Source organism: Tamandua tetradactyla, chromosome 6 (genome assembly GCF_023851605.1).
Source record: "Tamandua tetradactyla isolate mTamTet1 chromosome 6, mTamTet1.pri, whole genome shotgun sequence".
NCBI classification, from domain to species: domain Eukaryota; kingdom Metazoa; phylum Chordata; class Mammalia; order Pilosa; family Myrmecophagidae; genus Tamandua; species Tamandua tetradactyla.
The window spans coordinates 106,493,080-106,508,470 of NC_135332.1; the positions used below are offsets into that span (position 1 = coordinate 106,493,080).

The following is a 15,391-nucleotide window of genomic DNA, read 5'->3' on the forward strand; positions in this document are numbered from 1 at the left end:
TCTTTTTGTCTCCAGCATTTTAGAGCAGCTAGAAGTAAAAACCTAAAATTGTGAAATTGTAACCCATGTCAAACTCTGAAATATGTTCTAAAACTAATTGTCATGCTGTGCTTGGAAATTTATAGCTTTTTTGTATATCTGTTATTATTCACCAAAAAAAAAGTCGATTATGATGATAAAAAAGTATTTAAGCTCGCTAGCCTCTTATATTCTGGAGTAGCTAGAAGGAACAATTTAAGAGGAACATATGGTAGCCCATGACAAACTCTGGGATCTATCCTATAGCCACTTTTTGAAGAGTACTTTGAAACTATTGCTTTTTTATCTCTTTGCTTTGTATATATGTTATACTATACAATTAAAAAAAGTTAAAAAGAAATACTCAAGAGTCTGTAGGAAAATACAGAGAAAGAACGAAAGGATCCAGAAAAACAATTGTGCCGGTTTGAAAGTATTATGTACCTCTGAAAATCCATGTTATAATCTTGATGCAGCCTTGTGGGAACAGCTGTTTCTTTTAATCCTGATTCAATACTGTAGGTTGGAAACTTTTGATTAGATGATCTCCACAGAAATGTAGCACACCCAATTGTGGGTGTGACCCTTTGATTAGATGGAGATGTGGCTTCACCCATTCCAGGTGGGTCTTGATTAGTTTACTGGAGTCCTTTAAAAGAGGAAACATTTTGAAGAAAGTCAGAAATGACAGAAGCCTCAGAGCTGACAGAAACTTCAGAGCAGAGCTGACATATATGTCGACACTTGGAGAACAGAGACACAGATGTTTGGAGATGCTTGGAGCCCAGGAGACTTACCATGAGATATTAATCAAAAGAGAACCTGGAGAGAGCCAAGGGAGGCCAAGAGATGAAAACCCTGGAGAAGCAAGCTGGGGAGTCTCCTCTAGGAAGAAAGACTGGAAGTAATGGAGCCCAGGAGCAAGGGACCAGCAGATGCCAGCATTTGATTTCCCACCTGTTCCAGACCCACTGGCCTATCTTTCTTTTTTTTTTTTTAACTTTTTTTATTAATTAAAAAAATTAGCAAATAAAACATTTAGATATCATTCCATTCTACATATACAATCAGTAATTCTTAATATCATCGCATAGTTGCATATTCATCATTTCTTAGTACATTTGCATCGATTTAGAAAAAGAAATAAAAAGACAACAGAAAAAGAAATAAAATGATAATAGAGGAAAAAAAGACTATACATACCATACCCCTTACCCCTCGCTTTCATTTACCACTATTTCAAACTGAATTTGTTTTAACATTTGTTCCCCCTATTATTTATTTTTATTCCATATGTTCTACTCTTCTGTTGATATAGTAGCTAAAAGGAGCATCAGACGTAAGGTTTTCACATTCACAGAGTCTCATTGTGAAAGCTATATCATTGTTCAATCATCATCAAGAAACATGGCTACTGGAACACAGCACTACATTTTCAGGCAATTCCCTCCAACCTCTCCATTACATCTTGAACAACAAGGTGATATCTACTTAATGTGTAAGAATAACCTCCAGGATAACCTCTCAACTCTGTTTGGAATCTCTCAGCCATTGACACTTTGTCTCATTCTACTCTTCCCCCTTTTGGTCGAGTAGCTTCTCTCAATCCCTTGATGTTAATTCTCAGCTCATTCTAGGGTTTTTCTCAGTTCTTTGATGCTGAGTCTCAGCTCATTCCAGGATCTTTGTCCCACGTTGCCAGGAAGGTCCACACCCCTGGGCGTCATGTCCCACGCAGAAAGGGGGAGGGTGGTGAGACTGCTCGTCATGTTGGCTGGAGAGAGAGGCCACATCTGAGCAACAAAAGAGGCTCTCTTGGGGGTGACTCTTAGGCCTAAATTTTAAGTAGACTTGACCTATCCTTTGTGGGGTTAATTTCATGTGAACAAACCCCAAGACTGGGGGCTCAGGCTATAGCTTTGGTTGTCCACACTGCTTGTGAGAATATCAAGAATTCAACTTGGGGAAGTTGAATTTCTCCCTACTCTCACCATTCCCCAAAGGGGGCTTGCAAATACTTTTCCAGTCACTGATCAAATCATTCTGGGATTCATCGGGGCATCACTCTGGACAAACCAACAAAATCTCATGTGCTACCTGAGATTCCAAGTACTTATGACATTCAATCAAGCTATCTACATGAGTTATATTAGGAAATGCTCTAGTTAAAATCTAAATTTTGTAACAAATAAACATTTTTTGCTTTAGTCCCACATATAAGGTGACATTTTAAAGTATTAATTATCACCTATTTTCAGCACCCTGCAATAATGACATCCATTGGCCTATCTTGAATTAAGGTATCTTTCCTTGGATGCCTTAGTTTGGACATTTTCACAGCCTTATAACTGTAAACTTGTAAGTTATTAAATTTCTCTTTTTAAAAGTTGTTCCAGTTCTGGTATATCTCATTCCGGCACCTTGCAAACTAACACAATGATTGAATGCGCAATGTGAGAGTCTTAGTAAAGTGACAGAAATTTTAAAAAGGAATCAAGCTGAACTACTGGCATTGAAGACTGCAATAATTGAAATGAAAAATGCCCAGGAAGGTTTCAAGAGCAGATTAGAGCTGGCCAAAGAAAGAATCTGTGAACTCTAAGCCAAGACACTTGAAATGAGTCAGGCTGAGGAAAAAAAGAAAAAAGGATTATTAAAAATGGAAATAGCCTAAGACACCTCTGAGACACCATCAAGCACACCATTATACATATGATGGGAGTCCCACAAGAAGAAAGAGAGAAAATGGTAGGAGGAATATTTAAAGAAATAATGACATTTGCATCACTCCAGAAAAAGAAATAAAAAGAAAAAAGAGGGTGGGCCATGCTGGCTCAGCAGGCAGAGTTCTCACCTGCCATTGATTCCTGGTACCTGCCCATGCAAAAAAAAAGAAAAAACTCATACATACCATACCCCTTAAATGTTCTAAGAAATGATCATGGTGTAGAATATACAACTATGTGATGATATTGTGAGCCATTGATTGTGCATTATGTATGGAATGTTTGTATGTTAACAATGTATGTGCTTGTACATTGTTTTATCAATAAAAATTTAAAAAAAAGAAAGAAAGACACAGAACTTCGCAAACTTAGTAAAAGATATGAATATGCACATCCAAGAGGCCCAGAGAACACCAACTAGGGTAAATATGAGGAAAAATACACTCGATCGTATGCTGGTCACATTATGGAATACAAAGAATAAGGAGAGACTTCTGAAAGCTGAAAGAGAAAAGCAATGTGTTACATACAAGGGAGTCCCAATTAGATTGGGTGCCGATTTCTCACTGGAAATCATGGAGGCAAAAAGGGAGTGGTTGAAATAAAGTGCTGAAAGAAATCAAATGCCAGCCAAGAATTTTTTTTTTACTTTTTAAAATTAATTTTCTAATTTTTAAAAAAATATAACAACAAACTCAAACATTCTTAACTTATAATCATTCTGTTCTACATATATAATCAGTAATTCACAATATCATCACATAGTTGCATATTCATCATCATGATCATTTCTTAGAACATTTGCATCAATTCAGAAAAAGAAATTAAAAGAAAATGAAAAAAAATTGTATATACCATACCCCTTACCGCTCCTTTTCATTGATCACTAGCATTTCAATCTACTAAATTTATTTTTACATTTGTTCCCCTGATTATTTATTTTAATCCATACGTTTTACTCATCTGTCCATAAGGTAGATAAAAGAAGCATCAGAAACAAGGTTTTCACAATCACACAGTCACATTGTGAAAGCTATATCATTATACAATCGTCTTCAAGAAACATGGCTACTGGAATACAGCTCTACATTGTCAGGCAGTTCCCTCCAGCCTCTCCATTACATCTTGACTAACAAGGTGATATCTATTTAATGTGTAAGAATAACCTCCAGGATAACCTCTTGACTCTGTTTGGAATCTCTCAGCCATTGACACTTTATTTTATCTCATTTCATCCTTTTGTTCGAGAAGGCTTTCTCAATCCCTTGATGCTGAGTCCCAGCTCATCCCAGGATTTCTGAACCATGTTGCCAGGAAGGTCCATACCCCTGGGAGTCATGTTCCATGTAGACAGAGGAGGGCAGTGAGTTTGCTTGTTGTGTTACCAGCCAAGAATTTTATATCCAGTAAGAGTTTCTTTCAAAAATGAGGGACATGAAAATGAGGGACATCCTCAGATAAACAAAAACTGAGGGGGTTTCACCAATGCTAGGCCTGCTCTATAAGTAATGCTAAAGTGAGTTCTTCAGACTAAAAAGAAGACACTAGACAGTGGTTCAAAGAGACATAAAGAAATAAAGACCTACAGTAAAGGTAACCATTTGGGTAATTATAAATGCTATTATTATTGTGTTGCATTGTTACGTAACTGCCTCAGGTCACTTTGACTTAGCAGTTTCTTACATTGTTTTACCTGTATGCAAGCTGCTTCCACCTGCAAGGCAAGTTCTGGCAGAGCCAGCCAGAGAAGAATTTACTGGTTCAGTCTTTCAGGTTGCCACCTGAAAGATTTGCACAGAGATATAGGCAGCTCAGTATATGCATAGGGGTTACCTTGTTCCTCTGGAATAGGACCAGGAACTCTCAATGGGAACTCAGGCTGTCTCCACACCGTGCCAGGAAGGAAGTGCAGGAAGGGCCAGAAATAATGTCATGAGCATCTCCTACCATTTTTTTTAGCAGTTTTATTGAGAAATAGTCATACACCGTGCAATCCATCCAAAGTATACAATCAGTGGCTCATGATATCATCATATAGTTGTCCTACCTTTTTTTTTTTTTGTATGCCGTATGGTGGGGATCACATTTCATTCTTTTTTCCATATGAGTATCCCGTTATTGCAGCACCATTTGTTGAATTTTTGTTTGTTTGTTTTTTCCTTGTTTTGTTTGCTTGTTTGTTTTTGGGAAATGTATGATCCAGGAAGAAACCTGGGTCTCCCCCATGGGAGATGAGAATTCTACCACTGAACTGCCCTCGCACCCCCCTACCATTTTTTTAAATCTGCATTTTCTTAATTCAGCTCTCATGTAGTTACTATCACCCTTTATTTGTTTTCCAGAGTTTTGAGGAATATGGCTATGCCAGATTTTCTAGTTAGAACATTCTGGGGGAAAGAGTACTCCGGAGTGTCTTACACTGCCATCTTGGTCCTTGCTTAGGTTTTCTACATGTAAGCTTGATGTACTCATTTGTGTACCCATCATATTTCACACATTTTTTTTAAAGTTTAAAGAGAGGGAGAGAAAATCCTGACCCTCTGACAGGTTTAAATCTTAAACCAGACATAGCTGTTCTAAAGCCTGTTAGTAAATAGGTTTTTAAATCTGTTGATGACATTGGTGACATTTTAAATTCACCCTAATATGCCTTTAACATAACATCTCATTGTTTTGTAAGACAGTTTTGTTTTGCTTTACATTATGGTTCATTGTTTGTGGTGAACAGTACTATGGATGTTTTTATTTTTATTTTTTTTTATTCTAATAACATATATTCAACCTAAAATTTCCCCTTTTAACCACATTCAGATATATAATTCAGTGCTATTAATTACTTTCACAATGTTGTTCTACCATTATCACCATCCATCACCCCAAACAAACTCTGTACTAATTAACCATTGATGTCTTATTCCCCACCCAACCTATCCCCTGGTAACCTGCACTCTAGTTTCTGATTCTATGAATTTACTTATTTTAAATCAATGAGATCATGTGTAACAGTTATTAATGCAGAACCTTACACCATAAAATGATCCCATATTACCAATACCCCTGTTCCCAAGACAGCAAATACTCTATATTAGCAAATAAACAAAAACAACTAATTAAAAACTTTAATAAGATTAATTATTATGAAGAGCAAATATCAAAAGTGGATACCTAAATGAGGACATGTTTATTGATTAGCTTTCTCTTGGATACAATGAAATTATCTAAAATTGAGAGTATTGATGGACTGTGGACTGAGGAAATAGATTGGCGAACGATGGTGTATACATATGATTGAATATTGTGCTGCTACAAAAAGGAACAAAGTTGTAAGGCATGTGACATTGTGATGAACCGGTGGGACATTTGGTGAGGCAAAATAAGCAAGGAACAAAAGAGCAATTGTTATATGGTCTCCTTAGAAAAATGCTTGGTAGGAAACAGAGGCCTAGATTATAAGCTCTTACAGCAGTCACATTTAGTCAGGAGTGGTAATTATTATTTCTGGATTTTGAGAGGCTGTTTCATATATGTATAATCTGGTATTGAGAGACAAGAATGAAGTTGATCAAGTCAGGACTGAGGTAATTCAGAACACAGGGGTAAGGAAGACATTGTCTACATTATGGAACCTCATCTACATTTGGAGACCAAAGGAAGAAAGGTTTGTTTTGTTAAGAACCTAAATTTCCGTAGCACATACTCTAACTCAACCTGTGTGGATAGCTCATTTAAACTATCTAAACACAGGAGCCCAGAATAAGAATAAGGGCTTTTAATCCTGTATAGCTTAATGTATTGCCTGGATACATCCCAGAATATATCAAGCAGATAGTCAAAAAGTATTGGCAAAGCCCCTTGAGGGATGGGAGAAAAAATACGGAACTATTGAACTTTGCCACCAGGGAAACCCATGATGCTATGTTGAGCATTGGGGTTGCCCAGGTCAGTAGGCCAAGCCCTTGATCTTGAGCCTTGCTCTTGTGAAGTTTATGTATGTAGTGAAAAGCTTAACCTACCCATAAGTAAGCCTAAGGGTTACTTCTGGAGGACCTCTCTTGTTGCTCAGATGTGGCCTCACTCTCTCTAAACCCAACTTTGCAAGTAAAATCATTGCCCCCCACTACCACATGGGACATTACATCCAGGGGTGAAAGTCTCCCTGGTGGCGTGGGAGATGACTCCCAGAGATGAGTCTGGCCCTGGGACCATGGAATCAATAATGCCATCCGGGCTAAAAGGAGGAAAAGAAGTATAACAAGTAAGGTATCAGTGGCTGAGAGAGTTCAAATAGAGTTGAGAGGCTACCTTAGAGGTCACTCTTACACAAGCTTCAGTTAGACATTGCTACCTACCATAACTTGTCAACCCCAACCAAAACCATTCCAGCTAATCCTAAAGAACACCTAGGACAATATATAATATTTTACAAAGGTTCCATGCACTAGGGTAAGTTTCTAGAAACCTATGACCTCCAGGTGGGTCTCTGGACTAGATAAGTCCTGAAACCTAGAGGGGCCAGTCCTTCCAGAACATCAGCTAGATCCATCCCCCTACCTCAAATTATTGGCTGTTGCTTCCAACATGAAAAAATTAGAATGGCCATAGCCCAAATACTCCTAAAGAGTGAGGGAAAGATCAAAGGTGATGGTGGAGTTATAGAGAGAAGGTTGGGTTTAACAAATGAGTACGATTGTTGAGTTAGTATATTGATATTTCTTTTAGTCTCCAGTACCTCCAGTACCTTAGAATAGCTAGAAATAAAAACCTAAAATTGTGGAATTGTAACCCATACCAAACTCTGAAATCTGTTCTACAATTAATTGTTGCAATGTACTTTGAAATTTAATGCTTTTTTGTATAAATGTTATTTTTCACAAAGGAGAAAAAAAAAGAAGGAAGAGTATAATAGGGAAGATAGGATTTAACAAATGACTATGACTGCTGAATCAATATATTAATATTCCTTTTGGTCTCCAGTGTCTTGGAGCAGCTAGAAGAAAAAAATGAAAAATCGTGGAACTGTAGCCCAAGCCAAACTTTAAAATCTGTTGTATAACTACTTGTTAAAATGTACTTGAAATTTGATTGCTTTTTTTGTATATATTTATTTTTTACAATGAAAAACATTTTTAAAATGCACATATTAATGATTTGTTTTTTAAAAAAGTGAGAGAAACACCAAAGGTGATGGTGGAGTTATACAAAGAAGGTCGAGTTTAACAAAAGAATATGATTGCTGAATCATTATATTGATATTTGTTTTAGTTTCCAATATCCTCGAGCAGCTAGAAGTAAAACCTAAAATTGTGGAATTGTAACCCATAGCAAACTCTGAAATCTGTTCTACAACTAATTGCTGCACTGTGCTTTGAAATTTATTGCTTTTTGTATATATGTTATTTTTTCAAAAAAAGAAAAAATATTGATTGCAATGATAAAAAATGTATATTCGTTCTAGCCTCCAATGTTCTGGTGCAGCTAGAAGGAAAAATCTGAGATGATGGAGTGGTAGCCCATGACAAACTCTGGAATCAGTCCTGTAACTACTTGTTGAAGAGTGCTTTGAAAATTATTGCTTTTTACTTTCTTTGCTTTGTATATATATTATACAATAAAAAAGTTTTTAAAAAAGTGGATACATAGAGTAATGCATATTAAATATAAAGAAAAATCAGGGAGATAGCAAAAACAAATCACTGTTGGAATTTTAAAGAATGAAACAAAAGCCAACAAAGCTAACAAACAACAACAACAAAAAGCTGAGTTTATTGACTTGCCAGGCAAGGGATCACCCAATAAAGAATTCTTTGAGAAGTCTTCTTCGAAGGAACTGTTAGGGATTTTAAGTAGTAGAAAGAGAATGGTACTGGTGGTTATTTTATTTAAGGATCGAAAAGTAGCACTAAGAAAATTCGCTCTAAGGATCTGACAGGTAGAATCAGGATTTGTAGAACTTTAGATGTGGGGCTGATAATGTGCCTTAAAGTCACGTCCAAATAAAAGTCACAAAACTGACTTGAAACCAGTGTACACAATTCTGCTATCAACTTTATCTATACAAATACTGCAATACACAACTATACATTTTCAAAATACCAGTGATTATAGAAGCATAGGAACATTAATATCTAGTTTGATGGATTCTTGAGAGCTCCAAGGTAACTGGACTTTAGCAAGAGAAAAGTTGTGATTGACTGTGATGATAATTCAGTTATGTTAAAATAAATAATAAGGGGTACATTGACCTTTTTTAGTACTTTTGCCAATTGCAAATAATATGGTTTACTTAAATATATGTGTATATCACATATGTGTTTTCATTTTTCCCTTCTAACCTATAAAACCCAAAACAATCTGTCTTTTAAAATGTATTTATTGGGATGGTTTATATGGTATGTGAATATATCTCAATAAAGCTGCATTTAAAAATATAAAAAAAAAATAGCACTAAGGATAAGACCAATTCCATTACTGGTTGTCTTGTCAGAGTTTTCAGTAGGCCAACAGAAGTCAATTGAAAGCTGGAAGTAAGTCTGGTTCTCAGGATATGAACTTGGTGAATTAATTACACAAAGGCTCTAAGTTCTACAAATTTTTCCAAGGTTTGCCAATCTAGTACAAATGCCAAATGCATAGCTGAGATCCCAAGTCACTTTTGACTGATACCTAGACCTTCATACCATAAAGTTATTTAGCTGTGATAAACAACTTTTCCAGAAAGAACTTTTATCTTTGGAGCTATTTAAGGACCTCTCAAAATGATGAAGCCCATTTTCATTCATTCATTTTTCTTCAATAACCTAGCAGTATTATCGCCTCTGAATGGGCCAAGGATGTATTTTTCCCATTCTCAAGAAGGGCAACCCTTTATTTCTCTGTAAATATAAATCTATTATTTACCTGGATGTCTTATCCTAATTTTGTATCAACTATTTACCTAAAATAATAAAAGTGTGAGTTTCTCAAACAATGTTTTAGCTACAAGATCAAGGAAAGGATTCTACCATTGACCAAGTTTATGCTCTTTATTTCCTCTGGGGAAAACCACTAGCAACAATATTTGACTCCACAGGTTTGCAGACCATTTGTTGCTGTTGGAAACACCACTGAATAGAAAAGCATGGAGTCTAGCTTTTCACATAATGCTATAGTGTGTTACCCATGGCTCATCTAGAAGAAGAGGGCTTGGTTGTACCCAGGAATTTGCTTAGCCCCCTCTGATCTTCCCTGTTTATATCTTTAGTCTTCTCCCCTGCTTCTGCTTCTTGAAAGCCTGGAGACCTGGAGCAGTAGTGGTTTTGTGGAAAGGACCACCCCAGCATTCATCCTTGCATAGGCCAGGGAAATAGAAAACAGTCTTTTCATTGCAAGTGTTCTGGTCTCATCCTCGAAGAAGATTGGGGGAAACGTCACTGTCTCATGCTGCATTATTACGATTGCATGGCCGGTCTCCTTAAAGGGAAAGCTCCCCACTTAGCAAGGCTCCACTGAGGAAATCAGCAGAAGAAAGTGAGGAGCATTATCAATGGGACACACACCAGAGGTTCAATCAAGTCACTCCTCAGATACTGGGACCTCTTCAGTACAGTATTTATTGCCATTAGTGGAACCAGCTAAGTGTAGTAACAACACTTAGGGAAAAAATGAGAGGACATATCTGGGGGCAGACCATGGACCATTATGGACAAATATATAAGGGACCTCTTCAACGTCCCAGGCAGAGCTCTATTTACTACAAATAGGATCAGAAGATTTAGGAGAACCACCAGCTAGAGGGACAACTACTAGTTCCATGAACTAAACTGTGCCCTAGTTGGTTTTCTTTGGTTTTGTGGTGGACAGGAGAAAGCTGGTAGGAGCAAACCCCTGATAGGAGCAAATCTTAAGGGTTTTCCCCTATAACCCTACTAGGAAGGTGAAACAAGCCATCACAGTTCAATAAGATGAGACAGCAGAAGTGCTCAGAATCTGGCTTCAGAATCTCTACTCTGTCGCCTCCTATGAGCATCTACTGGAATGATGAAACTGTAAACAAGAAGTTAAGGTTTCAGAGATAATTATGATTACTGAATCATTATGTAGATATTCATCTTTACTTTCTGGTGTATTAGAGTAGAGGTAATACCTGAAATCTCTGAGTTGAAATCTAACTGCCTTGATCTCTGATAATGACTATAATAACTTTTATCTTGTGCCCTTGTGATTGTAAAAACCTTGTAGTTGTCCCTCACTTATGCTCATATTATTTGTTTTTTACTTTGGAGTCTTGTGATCACTAAAGGAAGCCCCTAATGTTTATTAATGAAGAGGCTTGGGTCAGCCCAGAACCATCCCACCCCAATTTCAAAGCTATCTTAGTAACTGAAGCTGGATCTAACCAAAATGAGCCCACCTGACATGTGCAGTAGCTTAGATTTTAACCTATAAATTCATCTATAGCTCATTATCATATTAAAAATCATGGCCCATCATCATATTACGGGTGCCATTTTCTTATATACATTCTGTGACTAAGCATATAGTCGATCTTCACACACTCAATAATTAGATCACTAATACGTCACTAATAATTACATCGTTATTCTAAAACTTACACATCTTTTAATACTATAAAACTATCAGAATTACTGCAGTTCAGAGAGAGATTTTTAGGCCAATAGGTCATCTGATCTCCTGCTCAGTACTTAGCAGTCACGTCTTCCTGAAACCCTGGTGTTTCAGGGTTCTGTCATTTAAGCATATTGGGCAGAGGATCCACCGCTTTTGGTTGATATCAAAACCAAGTGCTTCCTGCTAATGTCAGGCCAGAAGCATATCTTTGTAAGTCCTCTAGTATGATATCCCCTAGGTGGCTGGAAATCAATGCCGTTTGCCCCAAATCCACTGGAAACATATGGAAGGGAATCAAAGGTTTAGAAATGGTTAAAAAAGGGGAAACAGGAATTTGAAATTATAAAATGTGTAATATAGATTGGAAAGAACAAAATTTAGGATTAAAATGAGCTAAAAACTTGCAAAACTAAGAGAGCATAAAACCAGAATTAGTTACTGTCAAAGTATTCCAGCCTATTTCCATAATTTTTAAGGAGTGTGGATCCTGGAAGTAATCTTTGGTTTTGCTAAAGGTCAGGGGAGGGAAGGGGGGGACTAACATGAGTGGAGACAACAATTGAAGAAGTTTGAAGAGTAAATTGCTGTGCATAAAAGAGGGGTAGAGGCTGAGTGGCCAGAGCATAGCCCCACAACCGTGGCTCAGGGGCAGAGTTCTCGCCTGCCATGCAGGGTCCCAGGTTTGATTCCTGGAGCCTGCCCATACAAAAAGAAAAAAAAGTGTGTATTAACAATTTATGCCAAAGAGCATGGCCCGGCTCCCTTTGCACACCTCTTCCATCAAAGATGAAGGGAAGATGTCCATGTCAGGCCTCAAGGCTGAGCCGAAGTTCCTGGCATCCATCTTTGACAGGAACCGTGAGCAATTCAGATTCTGCAGTGTCAGCTGGAGGCTGGGAGAGCTGCACTGCCCATTCCTGGTGTCGCTGTCATGGAATCTTAACCATCTTCTTCACCAATATGGTTTGTGGATTCCTATGACCCAAATGTGACATCAGTGCTGAAAGTCTAGAAGTCACTATCAGCAATTGAAGTGGTGGATATGTAAACTCGCCGATTACGAAACCTCCCTAACCACCGAGATGTTGAGATACTAGGTCAACCCCTACCCTCCAGGGAGAATGGGGCAGCAGAAGAAGCGACTTCCGAGGAGGAGGAAGAGATGGCTGAAGATACAGGTGACTTGGATCACTATGAGATGAAGGAAGAAGAGCCTGTTAGTGAAAAGAAAGTCAGAGGATGAAGGAAGTGAGAAAGAAAATTTGACAACATTAGAATAAATTAGGAAGAGGCAAAGACAAGACCATCTAAATAGTGCAGTGTTTGGGTCAGTGCAAGCTTCAGGTAGGCTTATGAAAGAGTTCAGGGACCTATAGATATCACAGGATTTATTCAGTGGAATTCATAAATGACAGTTTATATGACTGAAATGTTGAACTTCAGAAGGTTGATTCTGATAATCCTTTGTTCAGTGATCTGCAGATCTTAAAAAAAAGGGGGGGGAGGTATAGAATATATTTTGCTTAAATTCTTTAGGCATAAAAAATTTGATCCTCCATTAGTTCAAGTAGTATTACCTGTTCTCTCGGGAGGGGACGTGTTGGGTGGAGGAGCACGTGGAAGTTCTCACAAAACAGGGCTGGAGCAGTCCCTGCTCAGTATAATCAGTCATCATGCAAATCAGTGCCATCGCAGTCAAATGCAAAGCCAGAGTGCAGGTTGGTGCAAATAAGAATCAATATAATCTAGCAAGAAGCTCAACAATCCTATAATTCCATTGTACAGATGAGAAAAATGGCTGGTACACCCTTCTAAGGAAGTTGGCTAAATGTGTCGACTGTCGTATATTTGGACCAATGTTGCTGTAAATAAAATATTTCCATTTGCGGGCACTATAGCAGCAGTTTCTGAAGACGTTAGTTAATCAATATTTTAGTGGATCATCTGTCAACAGGCATCCAATATAAATTACAGCCTTTCATTTTGCTCGTCTTAGGTATTTTGGACAGAGCAGTGAGGGCTTGACTGTATTTCTTCCTGATAAATACAACTACTGGCCACTCTTTACATCACTCTTGAAAAATGAAACCTTCTAAGTGGCCAAGTCAACATCAAGGTTCTAGAGTGGTGACTCATTTTGGATAACTTTCCTATACTGAGCCCGGGATTATGACAACTTGTAATATATTGTTTCATGTAGAGCCAGTAAAAGTTTAAACTTTGTTTAATATTAGTTTAGAAAATTTAAAGTCTTTAAAATCGCAGTAGCTTTTTCAGGTCTTAATTTAAAACTATTTTATGAAATTGCCAAGATAATGACAGGAAACCTACTCATTAAATTAAACTTTTTTCTGGCTAAGTGAAAATATGAACTGCTTCCTGAAAATATCCCCTTAATTAGTTTGTAATGTACTTTTTAGAACAGGCAAAGCAGGTTTGTGCCATTTAAGGCTTGTGAGTAGTCATTTCACTGGGGCATCAGAGTCTCCTGGGTTGAATCTGCTACTTGTCAGTTCAATATCCTTTATGAAGAACTGCAGAAGAGCGCTTGAAGCTATTTAAAATACTAAGTGATCTTACATATCCATTTTATTAACAGGATATTGCAATTATTTGCAAACTAATAAACTTATAAACTGATTGGCATGAAAACAGGCTCCGTGAGCAAAAGCTGCCAGTTGTGTAAAAATGACATCTAATTTATAGACTTTTAAAATTTGTTACCATACTCATAACAATGGCTTTTACACTGAAAGACTAAGGGAAATCTACGTATGTTAATTCTTTTATAAAACCTGATTCATATCCACATATTCCTCATTTTATTGCCTCACCTGAATCAGACCTGTTTGGTTGCAATAGATTTTTTTTTAATATACCCAAGTTTGATTTAAGAGTAAATTCTAGATAATAAGCACTTTAAAAAAAGAAATCCAGAAGCATGTTTTCTTCAACAAACCCATACAAAGTTCAGAAGGTTTTCTTGTATAATTTCCTTTTAAGATTCAGTTTTTAATTTTGTAAACCACATCAGAAAGACTTGGCACTTTTGCATTATTGTGCATGTTTAATTTTTCTCTTAGTTTTTGGTTAAAAGGACAGTAAATAACGATCTTCTAGCATTTTTGTTCTCTTGGTTACAGTTATGTAAAGTTCTGATACTCATTTCAGATAACAAATGACAAGGTAAACTCTTTGAAGCATTGAAGTGCCTTTAACCTACGGCCAAACCTTTTTTTTTTTAATTGACAAAATATAACAACATACAAATACAAACATTCTTTTTTTTTTAATTTTTTTATTAATTAAAAAAAATTAACAGACAAAACAGTAAGATATCATTCCATTCTACATATACAATCAGCAATTCTTAATATCGTCACATAGTTGCTTATTCACCATTTCTAGAACATTTGCATCGATTTAGAAAAATATAAAAAAGACAACAGAAAAAGAAATAAAATGATAAGAGAAAAAAAAAGATTATATATGCCATACCCCTTACCCCTCGCCCCCATTTAGCACCAGCACTTCAAACTAAACTTACTTTTAACATTTGTTCCCCCTGTTATCCATTTATTTTTATTTTATTTATTTTATTTTATTTTTTCAAGTTTATTCTCGAATGTCCGATCGCATCAGTGGGACCATACAGTATTTGTCCTTTAGTTTTTGGCTGGATTCACACAGCATAATATTCTCTAGGTCCATCCATGTTATTACATGGTTCATAAGTTTATCTTGTCTTAAAGCTGCATAATATTCCATCGTATGTATATACCACAGTTTGTTTAGCCACTCGTCTGTTGATGGACATTTTGGCTGTTTCCATCTCTTTGCAATTGTAAATAACGCTGCTATAAACATTGGTGTGCAAATGTCCGTTTGTGTCTTTGCCCTTAAGTCCTTTGAGTAGATACCTAGCAATGGTATTGAGGGGTCGTATGGCAATTCTATATTCAGCTTTTTGAGGAACTGCCAAACTGCCTTCCACAGTGGTTGCACCCTTTGACATTCCCACCAACAGTGGATAAGTGTGC

General features: G+C 36.9%; 1 pseudogene; it reads left to right on the forward strand.

Moving 5' to 3' along the window:
- Positions 1-12,148: 12,148 nt before the first annotated feature.
- Positions 12,149-13,219, forward strand: LOC143686789 (ubiquitin-conjugating enzyme E2 Q2 pseudogene; annotated as a pseudogene).
- The last annotated feature ends 2,172 nt before the right edge of the window (positions 13,220-15,391 follow it).